Raw genomic sequence first — 24274 nt, 5'->3', positions numbered from 1 at the left:
GGGTAATCCTTGCATGTTTTTTTTGAGTCAAGTCTGTTAGTGCTCTGGACAGTTGGTGAAAAGGTCTTGATGTTCTTGGTAACCTTGGCAATTAACCAACAGTCCTATAGAAAATCTAGTGCTCAACTACATGGTGGTACTTCTCTTTGAAGTACCCCCCCGCTCAAAAAGCTTCAATAGAATCCCTTCATCTCCATTATTCCCCATCCATATCCAACATCTGTCTCTCCTACCCATGCTTATGCATCAGTATCTCTTTGAATCAATCACCACTCTTAGCTTTAGGGATCCATAATCCTAGTCTTAGGATCCACCAATCAAATCAATCCACCAAGCCTCATCTTTCAAGATCCACAATCCTAGTTCTAGGGATCTCTGAAACTCATCTCTTGCCAAATCTAGCTCTTTGAAATCCTATTGCATTAGCTTTATCATCCCATCATCCATCTCCCTATCCTAGATTCCTTTTTATAGCACTCTGCTCCTTCATCCTCCACCTTTCCTGAAAGTTTTAAGCTTATTTACTTTTGTGCCTCTGATTTTCCCCTTTATCATTCTCCCATAGTGAGAGTTTGAGCTAACTAAACTTCTTCTCTTAAGCCACTCTTCGTCCTCCCACCCGCCAAGATTCTTGTACTTTTCAAGAAGCCATCGAGTCTCACTTTCTCTCCCCACCACCTTCTTGAGGGAGCATCTCGCAGTCCATTCTCTACTCTTCTGCTCTAGCCTTGGGCATCTTATTTTCTTATCTTTGATGCCATGCCACTTACGGCATCACATCAAAGAGGGGCAAAATTTAGACACCTAAATTTTTTTTTAAAAATAAAATATTTTTTATTTTCTAAAAAAAAGTCGCTGATGACATCATCATTTATTAATTATTTATTTAATTAATTAATTTATTTATTTTTATGCCATTAAATCCCTTTATCTTAATTAAAAATATTTAATTAAGGAATCCCTCCCAAAAATGTTTAAATCTTATTTAAACATTATTTCTTTATTGATTAATTATTTAGTTAATAAATTGACCAAAAAATTCTAAAATAATTAATTAATTTATTTTTTGTCCAAAACTTGGCCAATTTCTTTAAGACCACTAACCTCTTCCAAAATCTTCTAATCCTTCTTTAATTTCGATTAAAAGCTAATCCCATCATTTTCTACCCCTAATCCCAACTCAAAAATATGTAATTAAGATTAAATATTAATCCTCATGTTTATTAAAAATACTTTAATAAATATCTCCTCAACCCAAACCCTTGAAATAAATAAAATTTTATTTATTTCCTAAAAACTTTATTTATCCTCATCCTAGAAAGTTCTAGACTCTTCTAAAAAGTCTTCATCCTTATCCAAAGCCTAGACTCTTCTAAAAGATGTCAATCCTTATCTTTGACCCTAATCGTAATCCCCCCCCTAACCTTGTCACATTCCCTAAACATGGGTTAAGACTTTCTAACCCAAGCCAAATCTAACAAATACCTCCTTCTTCACCCACCCTCATTAAATGCCATCCACTTGCCCATCTCTAACAAGCCTAATCTAAACCTTAATCATTTGCACATTCCTAAGTCAAGCTTAAGACTTTCTTAGTCCAACCCAAGTCAAAATATCTCAACTCTCTCACAAATATCCCAACCATAAAATTTTATGAAGCCCACAAAGCCATAAATGACTCTTACAAGCCCATTCAGTGCTCTTATAAGCCATTATGAGGGTCTTTATGATCTTTGAGCCTCCTTTGTTGACCCCTCAACCCCTCTTGCTCTAACCAATGACCATGTGACATGTGTCACTCTCTGATTGGCTGTAAAGAAGCACAATCCATGTGCTCTCCTCTCATTCAATCTAAAACTTTCATAAGCTTTCTCCCATCCTTACATCCTAGCCCTTGATCCCTTAAACCCTTTTCCTATTTAAGGAATCCTCTTCCAAGCCATTTTAACACAATCTAGAAAGTAAAGCCATAATGCCATTTTGAAAAGCCATTTTTTACATCAAATCCATTCACCAAAATCTATCAAAAATCCTCCATTGAAGCCCATTTGAGCATACATACATAATCAAGCCATCTTAGCTATTAGACACACATCTACATCAAGTGATCATCCTCATTGAGAGAGCCTATCCATGGATCATATTCTCATTTGAGGACTTCACTTTGTCTCTCATGAAGTTATGTTAAATTAGTATGCAAATACTTTTTGATTGTTTTAATTTAGTGTTTCTAACATACTAAAGTAGCATATACATTTTGGCACACTCGGTGGGACCCCACATGGGTCATCTTCATTAGCTTTTTTAGTCAAGTTTTGTATATCATTTGCTAATTTTGGCTAATTATACTTGTTTTTGTGATTGGTAGGATTGTATAAATTGGTTTTGCAGGTCCACATGAGCATGAAGAAGACAAAAGAACTCATAGTCTATCTTATAGTGTTTGTAGATTTTTCAAGCTTATAGGTGGATGGAGCACTTGAAATTCTTCTTTTTCTTCTTGTCTATATTCTTCTTCTATTCCATCTACTTCTTCTTCTTCTTCTTTAGGGATCTTGACCTTTTCTTTTTTAAGGAAGCAAAATCATACACACTTTTTTTTAAGTGCTTAAAATGAACCCCCAAATCATACTTAAATCCATTAAAAACTAAAAATTTGCAAAATAAAAATAAAAAAATCTTTTAACAAGTGAAACTAAACCAATCCAATCATTTGCATCCTTGCAACATCAAGGTTTTAGATGGATTTATGCAAAGTTAGGAACACTTCATTTTTTAAAATTTAAAAACAACTTCAAGTTTCCATTTCAAAAGGTTCAAAAACAACACTAAGTGCACACTAAAATCTAAATCAAACTCAAAGCATCAATCAAGGATAAAATGAATCTCATTTGCAAATATTTTAAAGTTCTTTTTAAAATCTCATGAAAACTAAGAGTCCTAAATGGTTGCCAAAATTGTCCTAAAAGCTTTGTTATTTGTTTTATTAAACAAATGTCTTGTTGCAAAATCTTGAATGTTTCCTAGATTTTTTATGCATCAAAACAATCTAGGAATATCATTTTTTTAGGCTTAAATTATTATGCAAACATTTTTTGATTGTTTTAATTTAGTGTTTCTAACATACTAAAGTAGCATATACAAGGTCAAGTTGAGATTTCTAGTGTGTGCAATTGTGTTGATTGAATTAAGAAGGAAAGAGTGAGAGAGAACTTGAAGGATAAGAAGGTATCCTTGTAGAGCAAAAAAATGTTATTTAATTAGGAAGGATCAAGTATGAAGCAGAAAAGAGATACGTAATCAGAAATTTTGTTGCATTATAAATTAGGTCATTTCATTGTTATTCTCTAACCATTATAGTAGTGATCTAAAATCTCTTAACAGAGTTGGTTTAATAGCCAATTGTAAGTCTTCTAACAAAGTGATAGTTCCATTGAATTGTTTTAAGACCTCTTGCTAGCCCACTCCTAATAGGGTGATTAAATCTTCTAACAAAGTTACACCTAATAGTGTGTTTTGTAACCTTTAATCAGGTTAGCTCCTAATAAGGCTTACTTCAGAAGAGTGAAAAATAGTAACTAGTTACATTGATGGTTTTTTCCATATTAGATTTCCACATTAAATCCTAGTGTCTCATTTGTTCATGTTATTTCTCTTATGCTTGCAAATTAATTACTATTAATGTTCTAAGATCAACTAAAAGTAACTCACACTTTGTATTTACCAAGTTACAACATTTTCCTTGTGTTTACCAAGTAACAAAATCAATTAGTTTTCTCAATCTAAATATTATTATTCACATCTAAGGGATCTAGGATTTATTTTATTGGTAACTAATTCACCCCCCCTCTTAGTTACTCCTATATTTCCAACAATTGGTATCAGAGTTTTTGGTGCTTGCAAGAAAGGTTTCAATGACCTAAGCTAAAAATCAGGATGTCTTACAAGAGAGAGATTCCAAAGCTAAAGAAAGACATCATTTCAGCATAGCAAGAACTCATGAGACTTCACCTGAAAACCATTAGTGGTTCAAGAATGAAATACCTTCATGAAGAATACACAACCCCTACTAGTACATTATTTGTTGGAGATATTGCTGAGAAAAAGAACCATAACATCATGATGATTGATATTGCATCTGCTTTGAGCTATGATGAATTTGATAATATCAAAGATTGCAAAACTACTGTTGATATGTGGAACAAGCTAAAAGACATCTATGGTAGCGATGACAATGTAAGAAGAGCCAAAGTAGAAAGCCTTAGTGGAAAATTTGATTAGATGAGAATGAGAGAAGATAAAAATGTTGTCAAATATGTGGAAAGAATCAAAGCTAGTGTCAATGCAATCAACGCTTTTGAAGGAGAAATCAAGGATGAAACCATTGTAAGTAAAGTTCTTAAAACATTGCTTAGTATCTCTGAAATTAGAGTATCTTTTATTCTAGAAAAGATGTGTGAGCCAAATCACAAGTTAAGTTTGGATTCCCTAGTAGGAAGATTGATAGCTTTTGAGCTAGTCAACTCTGACAATTATGTTCCAACTTCCAAAAATATTGAATCTGCATTTGAGGCCAAACTTTCACTCAAAGAGAAAGGCAAGAAAATAAAGGACATTCAATTAGAAAGTGAAGAAGAAATAGAGGAAATTTATGATAATGATCTTTAAATTTTTGAAGCTTTACTTACAAAGATATATTCTAGAAGTAGAGAAAAATACAAAGGTAAAGTTTTCCTAATCTATTTTTCATGTGAAGAAATGGGTCATATTGTTATTAGGTGCCCAAACAAAGAAAGCAAGGATGAGAAGAAGAGTCACAAGTACAAAGGAAAGAAGGACTTCAAAAATCACAAATCATACAAGAACAAATGTAAGAAGACTTATTTTATGGCTAAAGATTTTGATAACAATGAAGATGAAATAGTATACATTATTGTGAAAGATGAATTTAATGAAGAAGAAGATAAGATGGCACTTATCTCTCATGTTAGTGAAAATGACAAATGGATCATAGATAGTGGATGTTCACATCATATGACTAGAGATAAAATAAAATTTGAACACTTTGAACACTATGATGGAGGTAGTGTAAGGTTTGGAAATAATGAACCTTGTTGCATAAAAAGGAAAGGCCAAATCTCATTACCCAAAAAACTTGTATGTGACAGAGCATTTGAGGCTAAACTTTCACTCAAAGAGAAAGGCATGAAAATAAAAGACATTCAGTTAGAAAGTGAAGAAGAAATAGAGGAAAGTTCTGATAGTCATCTTGAAGTTGTTGAAGCTTTACTTGCAAAGAAATATTCTAGAAATAGAGGAAAATACAAAGGTAAAGTTCTCCTAATCTATTTTTCATGTGAAAAAATTGGTCATATTACTGCCAGGTGCCCAAACAAAGAAAGCAAGGATGAGAAGAAGAGTCACAAGTACACAGGCAATAAGGATTTCAAAAATCACAAATTATAGAAGGAAAAATATAAGAAGACTTTTTTTATGGCTAAAGATTCTGATAACAATGAAGAAGAAATAGTATACATTGCTATGAAAGATGAATCTGACGAAGAAGAAGATAAGATGACACTTATCTCTCATGTCAGTAAAAATGACACATGGATCATAGGCAGTGGATGTTCACATCATATGATTGGAGAAAAAATAAAATTTGAACACTTTGAACACTATGATGGAGGTAGTGTAAGGTGTGAAAACAATGAACCTTGTTGCATAGAAGGGAAAGGCCAAATCTCATTAACCAAAGAACTTGTGTGTGACAAAGCATAATCTGCTAAGTGTGGTACAACTAATCAACATTGGATTCAAGATAGAATTCATCCATGGAAAGAAAATACTATTAGATGACAAATGGAATCTAATTGGATCAAGCAAACAAACAAGAGGTAACCTATTTTACCTTGATCGTGGTGATTATTCATGTTTTATTGCTCAAGTGGAAGAAAGTTGGTTATGGCATAGAAGATTATGTCATATAAAATTTAATATGGTCAAGACAAGAAATTTCAAAAAAAATAAGAGGTATTCCTACTTTGAAGAAACTAGATGTTGGTTTATGCAAAAATTGTCAAATTGGAAAAATGGGAAAGACTAGTTTTAAGAGCAAAAGCCATCAATCTGAAGATGTGATGTAGGAGCATCTAGAGGTATAAGGGAAATCCTATGTCACCTAAAAAAAAGTACTTAGACTTAGTTTTTGTTTCATGTGTTTTCAATTTTGGATACCCATTTGAGTCAAATAAGGTTCCAACTCTCATAGTTCCACTATCAGTGTTCTAGGTTAGAGTATTTGAGCACCTTGGGATACATGTAAATGCTAAAAAAAATAGGACTATGTAATTGAACCATTATTATGGTGGATTAGGTGTAAATTTGAGGGAGGATTAAAATTTTAATTTAGAATATTCCAGAAAAAGAATTAGGTCAAAAGGTTGCATGGTTTGAAAGTTATCATAGTTTTTTGATTTCTACAGACCTCCTAAGAATGCTTCAAAGTCAGATTCAAGACATTAAATGACCTCTTATAGGGCCAAAAAATGGAGGATGAGCAAAGCTTGTCCATAGGGCTATAGAGCGCTTCGAGAGCTTTTTAAAAATGTAAACAGTTCGTCAATCGGAGCTACAGTTCAAAAGTTATGTCTCTCGAAAGTTCGGTTACCATTTTTGGATTCTTCTAATTTTGTGCTAACTTCTAATGCAGCTTATGGAGCCTTCTATTTGGTCAGTGGATGCCAACTAGCACTTTCTAGAATTTATTTCTAATCTTTAACCCTTTGGGGTCTATTTAAGGACATTTTTGGCATTGTAAAAGGGAGTTTAAAGTGGAGTTTGAGAGAAGGTACTTGGAGAAGAAATTATCTCCAGATTTATGCTATTGTAGGTCCATAGGGCATGTTTTGGAGTCTATTTCTCTGCACTAAGTGTACTAGCATATTTTCATAGTTAATAAAATTTTCCCTTTCCTATTGTGTCCATTTTGTGCTTGGGTTGTGTCCCCATCAAGATGTCTTAGAAATTGTGCATACTAACCTATGTGGACTCATTGGAGTAGAAAGTTATAGTGGAGAAATTTTTTTTATTCTTTTTGTTGATGACTATTCTAGAATGATGACTATTATGTATCTTAGAGAAAAGTTAGAATTATTTGAGAAATTCAAATAGTATCTAGCAAGAATGGAGAAGGAAATAGGGAAAAGATTAAAATGCTTAAGATTAGACAGAGGTGGTGAATTCATCTCCAATGAATTTAATAACTTTTATATTGAAAGAGCAATTAGAAGATAGGTATCAGCCCCTAGTACTCTTGAGCATAATGGAATAGTTGAAAGAAGAAATAGATCCATCATGGATTTTGCAAAGACTCTAATGATTGAAAATAATGTTGCTATCAAATACTAGAAGGAAGCCATCAACATTCCAATTCATACTTTGAACTGAGTTTAGTTGAAGAAGGACTCATACAAAACTCCCTATGAATTATGGTATGGCTACAAACCCAATATAAGTTACTTGAAAGTATTTGGTAGTAAATGTTATATCTTGAAAGAGTCTAGAAAAGACAAGTTTGATATGAAAGGAGATGAAGACATATTCTTAGGATATTCTTGCAGAAGTAAGGCATATAGACGTTTGAATTTGTCTACTCATAAAATCATAGAAAGTGCACATGTGAGAATTGATGAGTTTGTAAAAAAGATTGAAGAAGAAAGTAAAAGGGAACCAAAAGATTATAGAAGATTTATTTACTTCAAACTTAAAACATTGCCAAACACATCTAACAATAAGGAGACTTCACCTCTTGAGTCTTCCTCAGCTACTAAGTTGCAAGAAGTTCAAATCAAGTCATAAGGACTCGAGTCAGATTCTAAAGCTACTGAGCTAATGGCTATTGAGTCTAAACAACCCGAGCCAGAATTTGAAATTCAAAATGAAAAAATTGCAATTCATTCAAAAGGGAAAGAACCTATATTATCCAAGTATGTTAGAAGGCATCATGCACTTGATCAGATTATTGGAGATAAATCAAAAGGTACTATGACAAGAAGCAAACTAAAAGGTACATGTTTACTTGCTGATTTTGAACCTAGAAGTCTTAAAGATGCATTGAAAAATGAAAGGTTGATTGAGTTCATGAATGAAGAAATAGAAAAAATAGAGAAGAACAAAACTTGGAACCCTTGTACGTAGACCCAAAGACAAAAATGTGATTGGAACAAAATGGGTATTCAAAAATAAGCTAAATGGAGATGGACAAGTATCAAGAAAAAAAGCAAGACTGGTGTGTAAAGGCTATTCTCAAGAAGAAGGAATTGATTATGGTGAGACTTTTTCTCCTATTGCAAGATTAGAAGGTGTTAGGACCCTACTTGCATATGCTACTCATAGAGGATTCAAAGTATATCAAATGGATGTTAAATTTTCATTTCTCAATGGTATTCTTGATGAAGAAGTCTACATTGAACAACCTGAAGGTTTTGTTGATCTAGACAAAAGGGGCATGGTCTACAAATTACACAAAGCACTGTATGGTTTGAAAAAAGCTCCTAGAGCATGGTATGAAAGGTTGCACAACTACCCTATATAGATTGGTTTTCAAAGAAGAAATGATAATAGTAGCTTTTATATCAATGAAGTATTAGATAACAAGATTCTATTGGCAAAGATATTTGTGGATGACACTCTATTTATAGGGAATGATGATCTATGCAAAAAAAAATTAGAACAAATGAGCAAAGAATTTGAAATGTCCATATTTGGTGAGATACAATTCTTTGTTGGATTATAGATATAGTAGAACAAGAATGGTATCTACATTACTCAATATAAGTATATCAAGGAGATACTCAAGAACTTTGGTATGGAAGATTCTAAACTAGTTGGTACCTCCATGTGTATTGGACTAAAGCTTACTAAAGATGATGATTCAGAAGAGGTAGATCAGACCTTATACATATCAATGATTAGAAAATTATAGTATGTAATTCATGCAAGGCCTGATATTGCTTTAGCAGTTGGGATAGAGGCAAGATTCTCAATTAAACCCAGAGAAAAATCATATAATGGCAATCAAAAGAATTTTGAGATATCTGAAAGCTACTAAAGACTATGGTTTATGGTACAAACTTGGAGGAAATTTAGACCTAAAGGTATTCACTGATGCTGATTGGGTAGGAAATCTTGCTAACAACAAAAGTAGAAGTGGTGGAGCATTCTTTCTTGGTAAAAGGTTGGTATCTTGAACGAGCAAGAAGTAAAATTGCACATCCCAATCCATGGTAGAAGAAAAATATGTTGTAGTAGCAGTGAATTATTATAACATTGTTTGGTTTAAACAATTGCAAGAAGCATGAAGGTTGAGATCAAAGAACTAGTTGTCATGTATTGTGATAACACCATCAAAATTAACATATCAAAGAACCTAGTGATGCATTCTAAAACAAAGCACATTGCTATAAAATATCATTTTGTCAGAAAATTGGTGTAAGAAAAAGAAATAAGATTGGAATATGTTCATACAAAAGAACAGATTGCACACATATTCACCAAGCCATTACCTAAGCATTCATTCATGTATCTAAGAGGTAAGTTAGGGGTCATCCCCCTATCTAAAGCTCACTAAATAAAGTTTTAGTGATGTATCAACATGAACCAAGTTGAAAATCAATCAATTGATGTAGTATAATCAAGAGAATATTGCATATGAATCAGTACTCAAGCTACATTGATACTAATTTGGTATGTGTTGTCTTTGGCATGTGTTGTCAAAGAGGAACAAGATTACTGTCATATCTTTTTGAAATTTTTTTATATCTTTCTGAGGGAGAAGTATACTATCATAAAATTTATGTAATTCCTTCATAGAGGGAGATTAGTGCATGAAAGAAGAAGAAGCTTTTTGTCAAAAATCTAAGAGGGGGAAACTTTCTATCAAAGAAAGTCTTGTTCTCAAATTTCATTGTGCTATGACATGTTATGTTGCCATCAATGCCAAAGAGGGAGATTATTAGATACAACTGATTAATTGTGTGTTGTCATTGATGTTATACAAATGTCATATCAGTTGTCAGTTAGTGCTTATTGAGCTCACTTGGTCAAAAATATTGTTTTCCTTGTCTTCCAAGCATTCCTAAAGTTTACTCTATGAAGACAATGTCTACCAAGCTCACTCAACCATCAAAGGAATTCAAGTAGGAAATAGTGTTAACCAAGTTCACATGGTTAATGAAGGAAAGTTGGTTAGAGTTAGTACTAACTGAGTTCACTCAGTTACCAATTTTTTTTTGTAAGTTTGTAGTGTTAACCAAGCCTCTGTTGGTTAATATAGGAAATTTTCTTAGTACTAGTGTTTACCAAGCAGGGTCAACCAATGAAAGATTTTATTAGTTTGGCATAAGAAGCTTAATTATTTTAAGTATTGTTTCTAGCAGACTATGGTGATGATTTTGGTTAGTGTAATTTGAATTTGGGCCAACTTGACAATCTGGATGGTATAAATGAAAGGTCGAGTTGAGATTTCTAGTGTGTGCAATTGTGTTGATTGAATTAAGAAGGAAAGAGTGAGAGTGAACTTGAAGGATAAGCAGGTATCCTTGTGGAGTGGAAATGTGTTAGTCGATCAAGAAGGATCAAGTATGAAGTAGAATAGAGATATGTAATCAACAATTCAGTTGCATAATAATAAATTCATTTCATTATTACTCTCTAACCATTATAGCAATGATCTAAAATCTCTTAACAAAGTTGGTTTAATAGCTAGTTGTAAATACTCTAACAAGGTGATAGTTCTATTGAATTGTTTTAAGACTTCTTACAAGGCCACTCCTAATAGGGTGATTAAATCCTCTAACAAGGTCACACCTAATAGTGTGTTTTGTAACCTTTAACTAGGTTGGCTCCTAATAAGGCTGACTTCAGAAGAGTGAAAAATAGTCCTAGTTACATTGGTTGTTTTTCCCATATTAGGTTTCCACATTAAATCTTGGGGTCTCATGTTTTCATTTTATTTCTCTTCTACTTACAAATTAATTACTGTTAATGTCCTAAGATCAACTAAAATTAATTTGTACTCTGCATTTACTAAGTTACAACATTTTCTATGTTTATCGAGTAACAACAACAATCAATTTTCTCAATCTAAATATTATTGTTGACATCTAAGGGATCTGAGATTTATTTTAGTGGTAATAGATTCACTCCCCCTCTTAGTTAATCCTTCTATATTTCCAACAACAAAACCCTTAATTCCTTCTCCTCCTTGGGTTCTCACACATGACACCAACCTCTCTTACTCTTTTGCTTCATGACCATACATTCCTATATATAAGAAATTAGAACATTTTCTTGCTCATTATTCATCATCTAAATTAAGCTTTTGGATGGATTAGGTAGGATACAATGTATCTATCCCATATCTTGTCTTCTCCAGAAACTTCTCTTAGAATCGATTTGAATTCACCTCCAAAATGGTTTACATAAAATTTTGTTCCACTAGCTCATCAATCTTATCTTCCTCCTAGTTCACAAGTTCCATGAAAACAAAATTGTTGGCTTTTATTTGGTGAATCTTTGATTTTTATCATAATGCAACAACTCAACATTATCAATCTTTTGATTCTTGGCACATACTACATCACTCAGCATCAACTATAAAATCACTTGACATCAACTAGATTTTACTGGTGCTCAACATCAACTCAAATTTACTCGGCATCTACTATCTTGCTTATCATCTACTAGAATTTTCATTCACTTGGCTCCAACTAACTTTCTACTTGGCTTGTAGTAACTTTTCTCAACACCTACTATCTACTCAATCAAGCTTGATAGATAAAATTTATTTAACTTGTTCTTCTAAACTTTCTAAGTGCAGCTAGCCATTTTGTAACCTTAAGTAGATCATCAATACATCATGTCATCACTATCTTAACTAATCCTTGTACTTCATTACATAATCATAACTCAACCTTTCTTTTAGGTGCTTTTGTTACATTTTGTTGATCAAATCCTCTTCATCAATCAACTAAGTGATAGTACTTGAAACATATAAGCAATTATCTTACCAAAAAATAGTAGGTTTGACATTAGTGACAAAACAATGATTGAAACACATAACAATCTCCCTTATAACAATCTTTCTAATCAATGATCTTTTCAATTAGATTTCAACAATCTCTCTCTTTTTCATTGATGGAAAACCAAAATGATCAACCAAGTCAATCAAATGATAAACATCTTGTTCAATCAAACTAACTAGGTTAAAATAGTAAGACAATACCAAAAAGAAAAATTGTATTGAAATTTCTCCCTCTATCAAAAACTTCCATCTTCTAATTAGGTTACAAAATATATCTCCCTCTGAGTTCCTTCTTATATCTCTCTTTCATATTGAATTGATCAGCAAAATATCTCCCTCTGATAATGATCCTTCTAACTCTTTGATCAATGTCTCCTTCATTTTTCTTATCCTTTCTCTAATTGCTTTTTCCCTCTCTAATATTTTGATCTATTTTTTCTATTTCTCTCTCTTTCTTTCTAGCTCTCCATTTTTCTCCTAATCTTCTGATGATGCACTTTCTCCACTATTCCTCTTGCACTTGATCAATTAAATGTACTTTCTCCCTCTTTGACAACAATGCGAAAAACATATACCAAACACTCGACATCTTTAATACATGTAGATATAGGATTTTGCAGGTTCTATAATCTCTCCATTTGTAATCTTGCTTGTGATTGATTTGAAGTTTTCAGCTTTGTGATTACTTTAGGCAGTTCATAAAGTAAGATCAACTACATCAATTTGTATTATATGATCATCAACTTTTTTGATGTAGGGCACTCCCTCTATCTCTTACATAGCCTTTGATAGGGGTATCACCCCTAGTTTACCTCTTAGATACTCATAAGAATCCTTAGGTAATGATTTTGTGAAGATATCAACAATTTTCTCCTTTGTGTTAACATATTCCATCTTCACCTCTTTATCTTGAACTGATTCTCAAACAATACGATACTTGATTGCAATATGCTTTATCTTTGTGCGTATTACTAGATTCTTTGATATATCAATAGCACTTGTATTATCACAATAAAGTATCACTAGTTCCTTCATTTCTTCCTTTATTCCCTTAATTAATTATTTGATCCATACAATGTTTGTGCAGTTGATAGCAACAACAACATATTCTGCTTTGATAGTAGATTGGGAGGTACAACTCTGCTTCTTACTAGTCCATGTAACTAGTCTTTTGCCTAAGAAGAATGCTCCTTCACTGGTGCTCTTTCTATCATTAATGTTTTCAGCTCAATCAACATTAGTGTAGACTCTTAGTTGAAACTTTTCATTCTTCTTGTAGTATAAACCAAACTCTTCTATTCCTTTTAAGTATCTCATTATTCTCTTCACAACCATCAAGTGATTCTCTCTAGCATTTGCAGAGAATCTTGCAACTATCCCCACAACTAATGTAATATCAAGTCTACTATGTACTACATATTGTAATTTTCCAATCATGGATCTATGCAATGTTTGATTCACCTCAGCTAAATCATCATTCTTTGATAGCTTGAGTCCTATCACCATAGGTGTACTTACTAGTTTGAAATCCTCTAATCCAAATGTCTTCAATATTTCTTTGATGTACTTTGAGTGAGTGATATATACCATACTTCATTTGGTATACCTGTAATCCCACAAAGAATTTGATCTCTCCAAACATAGACATTTCAAATTCTTGCTTCATCTGATTTGCAAAGTTCCTACAGAAAGCATCTTGTCCTTCAAATATGATATCATCAACAAATATTTTAGATAAAAAAATACATTTTCCTTCTTCTATCTTCATGTACAGATTGTTGTTATCATCAACCCTTTCAATTCCAGCCTTCACAAGATAAGTATGAAGTTTCTCATACCATGCTCTTGGTGCTTGCTTCAATCTATATAGGGATTTGTGTAGTCTACATACCATGTTCCTATTGTTTTCATCAACAAATCCTTTTGGCTATTCTATGTAGACTTCCTCTTCTAGTATGCTATTCAAAAATGCAAACTTAACATCTATCTAATAAACTTTGAAACCTTTGTATATAGCATAAGCAAGTAGAATTCTTACTCCTTTCATTCTTGCAATAGGGGAAAATATCTCACCATAGTCAATTCCTTCTTCTTGTGCATATCCTTTGCAAACTAATCTTTCTTTGTTTCTTGTTACTCCACCATTCTCGTCTAACTTGTTTCCAAATACCCATTTGGTGCCAATCCCATTCTCGTCTTCTAGTCTAGGAACTAGACTCCATGTTTTTTCCTTCTCTATCTGCTAAATTTCTTCCATAGCCTTGTACTAGTCATCATCTTCTAATGCATGTTTTACTATCTTAGGTTCCTTCGTGCTTAAACAATATGATTCACTTCTCAATCTTTTTCTTTTCATTGGCCTTGCATCTTTTTTTCCAATGATTTGATTAGTAGGATGATATCTTTTGACATATTTGGACATTCTTGGCTCAACTCTTGTAACTACATTTTGTCTCTCAGATTCAGTGTCATTGAGTACATCTCTATCTGATATTTTAGCATGTCTTTCATGTGTACTACCCTCAAAATTAGAATGTGTATTTTCTTCATTTTCAACTTAGCATCTAAATATAGATCAGTTCTTGAATGTAACTTAGCATTCACAAGTTGTGACTCGGTAATTACTGAGACTTGTTGGCTTGCAACTTGATTTGTAGCATCTTCTTTAGAAGACATTCATTCATAGAAGTATATAAATGATTTGCATTCTTCTAGTTCTTTTATAAGTTTAGTCGCATGTACTTCTATAAATTACAGAGATTAAATTTCCACAATCCATAGCAAATAAACTGATATATTTCTGGATTTGATTGTGTAAAGATTTGTGTAAAAAAAATCTTTACACAATCGAATCCAGAAATATATCAGTTTATTCTATAAATTAATCAAAATTCACATTTGCACTTTCCATAATTTTGTTAGCATTAATATTTAAACACTTGTAAGCTTTACTTTTGTGGAGTAACCAAAGAATATACCTTCTTCACTTTTTGCATCAAGCTTTCCATACCTAACATCTTTAAGAATATAACATTTTCCTTCAAATACCTTAAAGTATTTCACATTAGGTGGATATTCATACCATAGTTCAAAAGGTGTTAAATGAGTATCTTTCTTGACTTGCACACGATATAAGGTATATACAATAGTACTTATAGCTTCTCTCCAATATTTTAGAGAAACATTCTTCTCCATCATAAGTGTTTTGGCATAGTCCATTCTAGACTTGTTTCTTCTTCAACAAATCCATTTTTTGGAGGGGTTCTAGGTGCAAATGCCTTTCTTTTGATTCCTCTATCATTAAAAAACATCTCAAACTTATTTGAAGTGAATTCTCCTCCTTTGTTGGATCTCAAGCATTTCATTCTTTTGCCTATTTCTTCTACAACTCTTGCCAAGTACCACTTAAACATTTGAAAAGCTTTAAATTTTTGTTTTAGAAATATGATTGTCATCATCCTAGAGTAATCATCAACAAATAGCATTATGTACTTATCTCCTCTATAGCTTTTCACTTCAATAGGACAACATAAGTCAGTATGAACAATCTCTAATAATTCTTTAGAGGTATAAGCTTTACTTTTAAAGTTTGACTTTGTCATTTTGCCTAGCTAACATTGTTTGCATACTATATTATCAAATTTCTTCAACTTAGGCAAACCTCTAACTCTTTTCATGTTATTGATACTAACCAAATTATCAAAATTAACATGACATAGTCTCTTGTGCCAAAGCCATAAATCATCAAATTTTGTAATAAGACAAGTAGCATCCTCTATATCTAGATAGAATAGATTACTTCTAGTCTGGTCACCTTTCTTGGTAGTTTTATTTTCAAATTCAACTTTGCATCTCAAATTATACAATTGTGGCACACTTAACAAGTTATAATTTAATTCTTCAACATAGTAAGCATTGCCACATGAAATCTTGTCTATGAGTTTGATAGACACTTTTCCTTTTATCAAATATGGTACAACATTACCAAACCTTACACTATTTCCATCATAACAAGTAGCAAACTTACTTTTGTCTCTAGTCATGTGATCTAAGCATCCACTATCAATTATCCATTTATCATTCTTGCTCACACAAGTCACAAGTGTAGTTGCCTCATTCTCATTAGATTTTTCCTTCGTTACAATATATACCACTTCATCATCATGTTCATCAGAGTCATGTTCATCAGCAATGTAGCATGACTTCTCTCCCTTGTCTCTATAGTCTCTTCCATTATCTTCTCTCTTTTTTTTTGTGTTTGTTTCCTTCTCTATAGTTCTTTTTCTATGTGCATCTTGTAACAATATGGCCAACTTCATTGCAGTTGAAACAAATGATGGGTAACTTACCATTGAACTTGCCTTTTCCTCTGTGAAATCTTCTTGCCAGTAGTGCTTCCAATTGTTCAATATCTTCCTCATCTGTATTTTTGTCACTATATGCATATTTTATCTTTCTTTTCTTCTTTTTCTACTTTACCTCCTTAGAATCCTTCAATAAAAATTTAGCTTTGAAAGCTAATTCAAGACTCTTTGGTTTGTAATTGTCAAAATTAGATAGCTCAAAAGAAGTGAATCAATTATTCAACATCTAGATGTACAAAATAAACCTTTCTCACAATTTAGTGAACCCATAAAACATTCATGCCAATGCATGCATTCATTGTGTATCTACTAAAACTTACATGTTACTATCAAATCAATTTGCAAAAATGTAAAGCATGAAACACAACACATTTATTAGCACATTTGACATAATGATTTAATGTGGAAACCCAATTTAGGAAAAATCACCAGTAACATGCTACTCTTTTTTCACTCTTTTGAAGTGATCCCTTATGAAAGGCCAACCCTATTAAAGGTTACAATACACACTCTTAAATGTGACCCGATTAAGGGATTTCAATCACACTATTAAAAGTGAGCCTTGTTAGAGGACTTTAGGCCATTCACTTGGAATGCTACCCTATTAAAGGATTTTCCAATGATTGTTAAGTCAACCTTAATCCAAAGGATTTATCTTAGATTGATAAAATTGTTAGAAAGTAATTGTAGAGCTTTGATTTGATACAACATACAACTTCACTTGCAGATTACAGATCTCTTTTGAGTCCTCAATTCTACTTAACCTTCATTCTTTGTAGCTCTGACAGCTTGTTCACCCTTCAAGAATTTATCTTCTTAAGCCTTCTTTCTTAGCATGCCATTGTAGACACTTCTCATGGGTCACTTGATGAAGCAAAACACTTAATTCCTTCTCCTCCTTGGGTTCTCACACATGACACCAACCTATCTTACTATTTTGCTTCATGACCAAACATTCCTATATACAAGAAATCAGAACATTTTCCTACTCATTATCCAACATCTAAATTAGGTTTTTGGATGGATTAGGTAGGATATAATGTATCTACCCCATATCTTATCTTCTCTAAAAACTTCTCTTAGAATCCATTTGAATTCACCTCCAAAAAAATTTACATAAAATTATACGCCACCAACTCATCAATCTTATCTTCATCTTGGTTGACAAGTTCCAAGAAAACAAATTTCTCAACTTTTATTTGGTGAATCTTGGATCTTTGTCCTAATGTAGCAGCTCAACATTATCAATCTTCTAATTCTTGGCACGTAATGTGTCACTTGGCATCAACTGTAAAATCACTTGGCATCAATTGGATTTTACTAGTGCTTAGTATCAACTTGTTCTTCTAAACTTTCTAGGTGTAGCCAACCATTTTGTAACCTTAAGTAGATTATCAATACATCATGTCATCACTATCTTAATTGATCCTTGTACTTCATTACATAATCATAACTCAACCTTTCCTCTAGTGCTTTTGTTAGATCTTGTTAATCAAATTGTCCTCATAAATCAACTAAGTGATATTACTCAAAACATATAAACAATTGTCTTACCAACAAATAGTAGGTTTGACATTAGTGAAAAAACAATGATTGAAACACATAACAATCTCCCTTATAACAATCTTCCTAATCAATGAGCTTTTCAATCAGATTTCAACAATTTCCACATTTTTAGGATCCCTACTATTTTAACAAAGCTTCCATGTAACTAAAGTACATCTCTAACTATTGGTTCAAATTTATACCAAGGAGTTCAGCTATACATTTAGGCATCACAAAACTACTAGCTTCAGAATCTGTCATGCAATTATGAACTATTTTGTCCCCTATGATCAAAGATACATAAAAAGGAGGCAACCTACTTTTCTTAATTGTGTCTACTTTTTTTTTTTTTTGCACCAGACTTGTTGCATCATCTAAGGTGGCTAATTGATTTGATACCCTTATACACTCCAACTCCTTTTATAGCAATAGGTCCATTTGTGATGGCATACTAAGAACATCCCATAAAGGAATATTGACATTGGTCTTCTTCATTTGATCTATAATTTTGAAAGGAGTATTAACTATTTTGATTGGAGCCTTGGGAGTTATAGGAACTGATGACTAAATTTGAGTAGCTTGAGGTTCATTAGACCTCTTGTTGCTTATGTTTTTCTTTTGTTGGGGATCAACATTTGATTGTGCATTTATAATTGTCACACAAGGAGCATTACCTAAAGTTGAGGCCTGATTTGGTGGGGGAGGTGTAGGATTCTCAATATCTCTTCTTTTTCTTCTAGTATTATGAGCTATAGCACCATAGTTAGCATGGCTTGCATGAAAATGTTCTTCTAGTTGATGCTTCATAAAAAGAACAATCGCCCTATTGTTGTAGGTGAGAAAAATTAGTAGGTTGACTGACATTATATTGTTGTCCAATTTTTTGATCTTGTGTGACTATTTCTTAGGATGGTTTTGTCCTATAGCACATATAATATTCATATGAAAAATTACAAGAAGGACAAAAATCATACTCTTGACAAAGGTAATTTTGAGGGACCAATACCCTTGTTGTATGTGTGCTTGTATTTGTAGTAGATGCATTACCCATAGGTGTATTTTGGCTATGTGGAACATAACCTTGACCTAATTTGGTGGCATATTATATGTGGGGTCTTGGTGATGAGGTTGAAAAGGCCTACTATTTTGATAATTTTTTCCTTTCCAAGGTCACCTACTTATGTTGGTCTAAGATTGGTTTGACAATTGAGTGTCAACATAGTTAAACCAATTTCTAAGAGGATGCTGAGTATGATATAGATGCCGAGCTATAGTATGTATTAAGCCAAAAATTCAACAAGTGTTGAGTGAACTTCAGGTGTTGAGCAAGTTTCAAGTGCTAAGTCACTATAGATGTTGAGTCACTATAGGTGCAGACCAAAGTATAGATGTCGAGTGAGACATGATTACTATAGGAGTTGAACAAGATAGAAATCCTATATGTACAGAGCATCAACAATAACCAAGTGCTGAGTAACACTAAATCAGCATATGAGTTTATGCCTTCACAAACTCAGATGTAAACTATTTTTAAAGTCAACTCAAGATGAATCTCAAAGGATCTTAAAGATTAGATAAAATATTTTACATTCCCTATGTAATCAACATGCATCCAATTAGAAAAATGGAGAAAACATGCAACCAATAGGAAAAGTGTAAATATTTCAGCAAGAAAAGATGAATTAATATCAATCATGGATTTATACCTAACCCTAAGTCTTTGAAGCCTTTATAAAGAGGTCAAAACCCCATAATTCAAGTATGGAAGAGAGTTGTATGGGAGAATGCTAGAAAATTTTAGAGGGGTGTAAAGACTCAGATGAAGAGAAACACTGCAAAATCAAGTTGTTCAGAATAGAGTATCAACAAGACAAGCAGAGAGTTATCAGATCATGAAGGATTAGATCATATTGAGCAGACTAAGGATCTAGAATCAACAATTAAAGATTGTAAGTCATTAGGTCAATACATTCTAATACCTTCTAGCCATTGTATTATGAATGAAAATCCTATGGAGATAGGTTGGTTTAACAACCATGTTGTAAACCTTTAACAAGGTGATAAATCCTTTAGTAGGGTAACATTCCAAGTGAATGTTTGTATATCCTTTAACCAAGTCACTTTTAATAGGGTGTAAAGCCTTTAACAAGGTAGGCCTTTCACAAGGCAGACCATTGGAAGTGGTCAAACTTTGTAACCTTAACTAGTTACATATTGCTGCACTGATAATTTTTGGGTCTCATCCCCCTAGTTTTACCTTCTCATTTTGGAGGGTTTCTAGGTGACCAAAATCTTGTGTTATCTATTTTCATGCATGTGTTTACTTTCACATTTATTAGATATGGTAGATGCATATAAATGATCTTAGCTAAAATTTTTAGAGGTTCAATACAACTACTTCTAGTTCAACCCCCCACCCCTCCACCCGCCCAAAAGTAAATTTTCCCACTTGTAAATTCTAAAAATTGGTATCAAAGCTGAGTTTTCACAAGGGAAAGCCTTACATCTTGGAGAAAAGATCTATAAATGGAAGTTTACAAACTTGGGAAGATCATAGAAAATTACGTGATTGATATTCAACTCACTCTACATACTTTGGAAGAAGCTAGGGAAGAACTGAGGAAATCTTTAAAGAGAAGAAGAGAGATTGCCACAGTTGAGAATGATACACAATACAAGGAGATTGATACCTCAAAAGTATTTTCAAATTGAGATTCCAAAGAGTTTGATGTAGTAATAGTAGACTTGATGGAGAAGAATAGAGCCCAAGTAGAAGAGGTCAGAACTCTCAAGCTTGAAAAAGAATCACAAGCCATGATGCTTTGAGAAGTGACTAAATAGAAGAAAAGAGCCATTGAAGATAAGGCTAGGCCAAAAGAGGATAGGAGAAACCTTGCTAACAGATTGGAAGAAAAGTCAATTGAGCTTGCAAGAATTTCAAACATGCAGCTAGACACCCTAAGTCAGATGATGAATGCACATCATGAACTGAATGTTAAGGACATTGAGATCTCCACACTGAAGATGCAAAATTAACAACTATAGAATGACCTGAAAAGAGAGAAGGAGATTGTAGAGAGCTTCAACAAGCCTAATGAGGCCATCAAATACTTGAACAACTACTGAAATCACCAAGAGCTAGCAATAATACTTCAAGACTAGGATACACCAACACTTGAAAAGGAGAATCATCTAAGGGTGTAGAAGAAAGAAGTGACAAAGGTAAGAACATTAAACCCACTTGTCATTTTTGTGGTAAAAAGGGACATACCTCTAATGTGTGTAGGAGTAAGAACACCAATCAACATGACAAACCTAAGAATATGGGTCACTATCATAAGTGCAACAAGAAAGGACATTGAGCACATGATTGTAGGACTAGAACCATTAGAACATCACAATTTGAAAGTCACTACTACAATTGCAAGAAGTATGGACATAGAGCTTTTGAGTGCTGATCAAAGCCTATGTGGACACCTAATCAGCCAACAAGGTCAAACAATCATGGACATCACTACAATTGGGACTACAACACCAGGCATAGCTATCACTACTATGAGGAGTATGGACACATCCCTAGAAACTGCAAAAAAACACATTTCAGTGGAAGCTATAGCAGATGGTTGAGCCAAACTACATGCTTCAGTTGTTTGAAGACTGGTCATATCAACAGAAATTTCTCAATAAGGTCAAAGGCATCCAACTCAAAGTTCAACAAAGGAAAATGAAAGGTAGATGTTGAACACATCAGAGGGGAAATGAATAAGACATGGAAGAAGAAAGATGGAAGTAGCACGTCCAATGAAGGGATCACTTCACCTAAAAGGTCAAGTGGTCACACTTCATCCAACTAAGCAAAAGAAGGTATGTGGGACTGATATACAAAGCTTTATCACACATTAGTTCCAAGAAAAGAAAGTACTAAAAAGGAAATATTAGCATGAATAGAGATGCAAAGTTAAAATTTCAAGTTTTCACAAGTGTTGTCGAGTTGCCTTTAGATGTCAAATAAAAGATCTAATACATGTTGAGTTGTCTACCAAAGTCAGTAGAAGTTGAGTGGTTAATTATTAGCCAAGTTGGTAATGGATGTCGAGTGAAGAGAAACTCCAATTGAAGCCAAGTAAGGGAAACTCTAATGTATATTGAGTGGTGGAAAGACAATTGATGTCGAGTAAAGCATAAATGCTTAAGAAGCCAAGTGGACAGTTGTAAATGCACTAAGCATTATATGCTATGAAATTAGGGCATATGTTCACATTTTAAATCATTTTTCACCAGCATGAATAAAGAGCAAAGACAAAGAAGAGAGAAAAATGATTTCAAATTAGAATTTTGAGCATTTGAGCAGATTTCTACATAGATTTACCATAGATTCTTTGATTCCAAGGTATTTATACTAGTGCCAAGCTATGTAATTTCAAAATTTCTTCATGTTTAAACCCTAGTTTGAATAAATGGCCTCTAGTTCTAGGAAACCTTAACAAAAAGAGCTATATGAAGTCTAATTAGTGTCAAATGAAGTCAAGCAACCTAATTTTTGGCCTATCCCTGAAGTTTCCTACAAAAAAGACCTAGCCAAAGCCTTATCTATAATTCCTCCTAAGGTAGTAATGGTGCTGTAGACACCTAAAAACCTTTAGAAAATAAAGTATTTTTATTTTCTAAAAAATTCCTAATGACATCATCATTTATTAATTAATTAATTATTTAATTAATTAATTTATTTTTATGCCATTAAATCCCTTTATCTTAATTAAAAATATTTAATTAAGAAATCCCTCCCAAAAAATGTTTAAATCTTATTTAAACATTATTTCCTTGTTTATTAATTATTTAATTAATAAATTGACCAAAAAACCCAAAATAAATAAATAAATTATTTTTTGCCCAAAACTTGGCCAATTTCCTTAAGACCACTAACCTCTTCCAAAATCTTCTAATCCTTCTTCAATTTTGATTAAAGGCTAATCCCATCATTTCCTACCCCTAATCCCAACTCAAAATATTTAATTAAGATTAAATATTAATCCTCATGTTTATTAAAAAAGTTTTAATAAATATCTCCTCAACCCAAACCCTTGAAATAAATAAAACTTTATTTATTTTCTAAAAATCTAATTCATCCTCATCCTAAGAAGTTCTAGACTCTTCTAGAAAGTCTTCATCCTCATCCTAGGAAGTTCTAGACTATTCTAGAAAGTCTTTATCCTCATCCAAAGTCTAGACTCTTCTAGAAGATGTCTTTAAACCTAATCCTAATCCCCTCCTAACCTTGTCACATTACCTAAACATGGGTTAAAACTTACTAACCCAAGCCAAAGTTAACAAATATCTCCTCCTTCACCCACCCTCATTAAATGCCATCCACTTGCCTATCCCTAAGCTAATCCTAAACCATCCTAATCCATCCTCTAATCATTTGCACATTCCTAAGCAAGCTTAAAACCCTCCTAATCAAGCCCAAGTCAAAATTCCTCTCATCTCCTTCAAAATATCCCAACCATAAAACTTTATGAAGCCCACTAGGCCATAAATGACTCTTCTAAGCCCTTTTATTGCTCTTACAAGCCATTATGAGGGTCTTTATGAAGATTTTATCCCTTGAGCCTCCTTTGTTGACTCATCCTTCCCCTTTCCTCCATCCTCTCACCCTGTGACATGTGTCACTCCCTGATTGGCTATAAGGAAGCACAATCCATGTGCTCTCCTCTCGTACAATCTGAGCCCTCCATGAGCTTTTCCCCATCCTTGCATCTTAGCCCTCAATCGCTCAAGCTTCTTGCCTATAAATTGGATCCTTCCCCTTTGCAAAGCAACACAATCCATGAAGTAAAGTCATAATGCCATTTTAAGAAGTCATTTTACATCAAAACCATACACTCACACCCAAATTCCAACTCCATTTGAAGCCCTTTTTGAAGCATAAGCTTCAGCATACATCCTATCTATTTAGACAAAGTCACTCAACAAGAGAGCTTCTTATTGAGAGAGCCCATTAATGGCTCATATTCTTAATTGAGAGCTCATCTTAGTCTATCTTGAAGTTTATGAATTTTGTTTAGTTTGTAGAAGCTTTATTTAGATTTGGTTTCTATTAGCATACTAACATTGCTCATATACAGGTGCAAGATGTTAAGAGATGTTACAACTGGAAGATAGGTGGTATAGGAGATATGAAGATCAGAGAATCTTATGATAGATTATCTGATAATGGGGTTTTGAAAGAATAATATCAAATCGTTGACAGGAAGGGCTTAACCTATGCCCTAGAATTCCC

The sequence above is a fragment of the Cupressus sempervirens genome, chromosome 7, assembly GCF_028749045.1.
Source record: "Cupressus sempervirens isolate cs-2001-9-10 chromosome 7, ASM2874904v1, whole genome shotgun sequence".
Classification (NCBI taxonomy): domain Eukaryota; kingdom Viridiplantae; phylum Streptophyta; class Pinopsida; order Cupressales; family Cupressaceae; genus Cupressus; species Cupressus sempervirens.
This window is presented reverse-complemented; position numbering follows the sequence as displayed.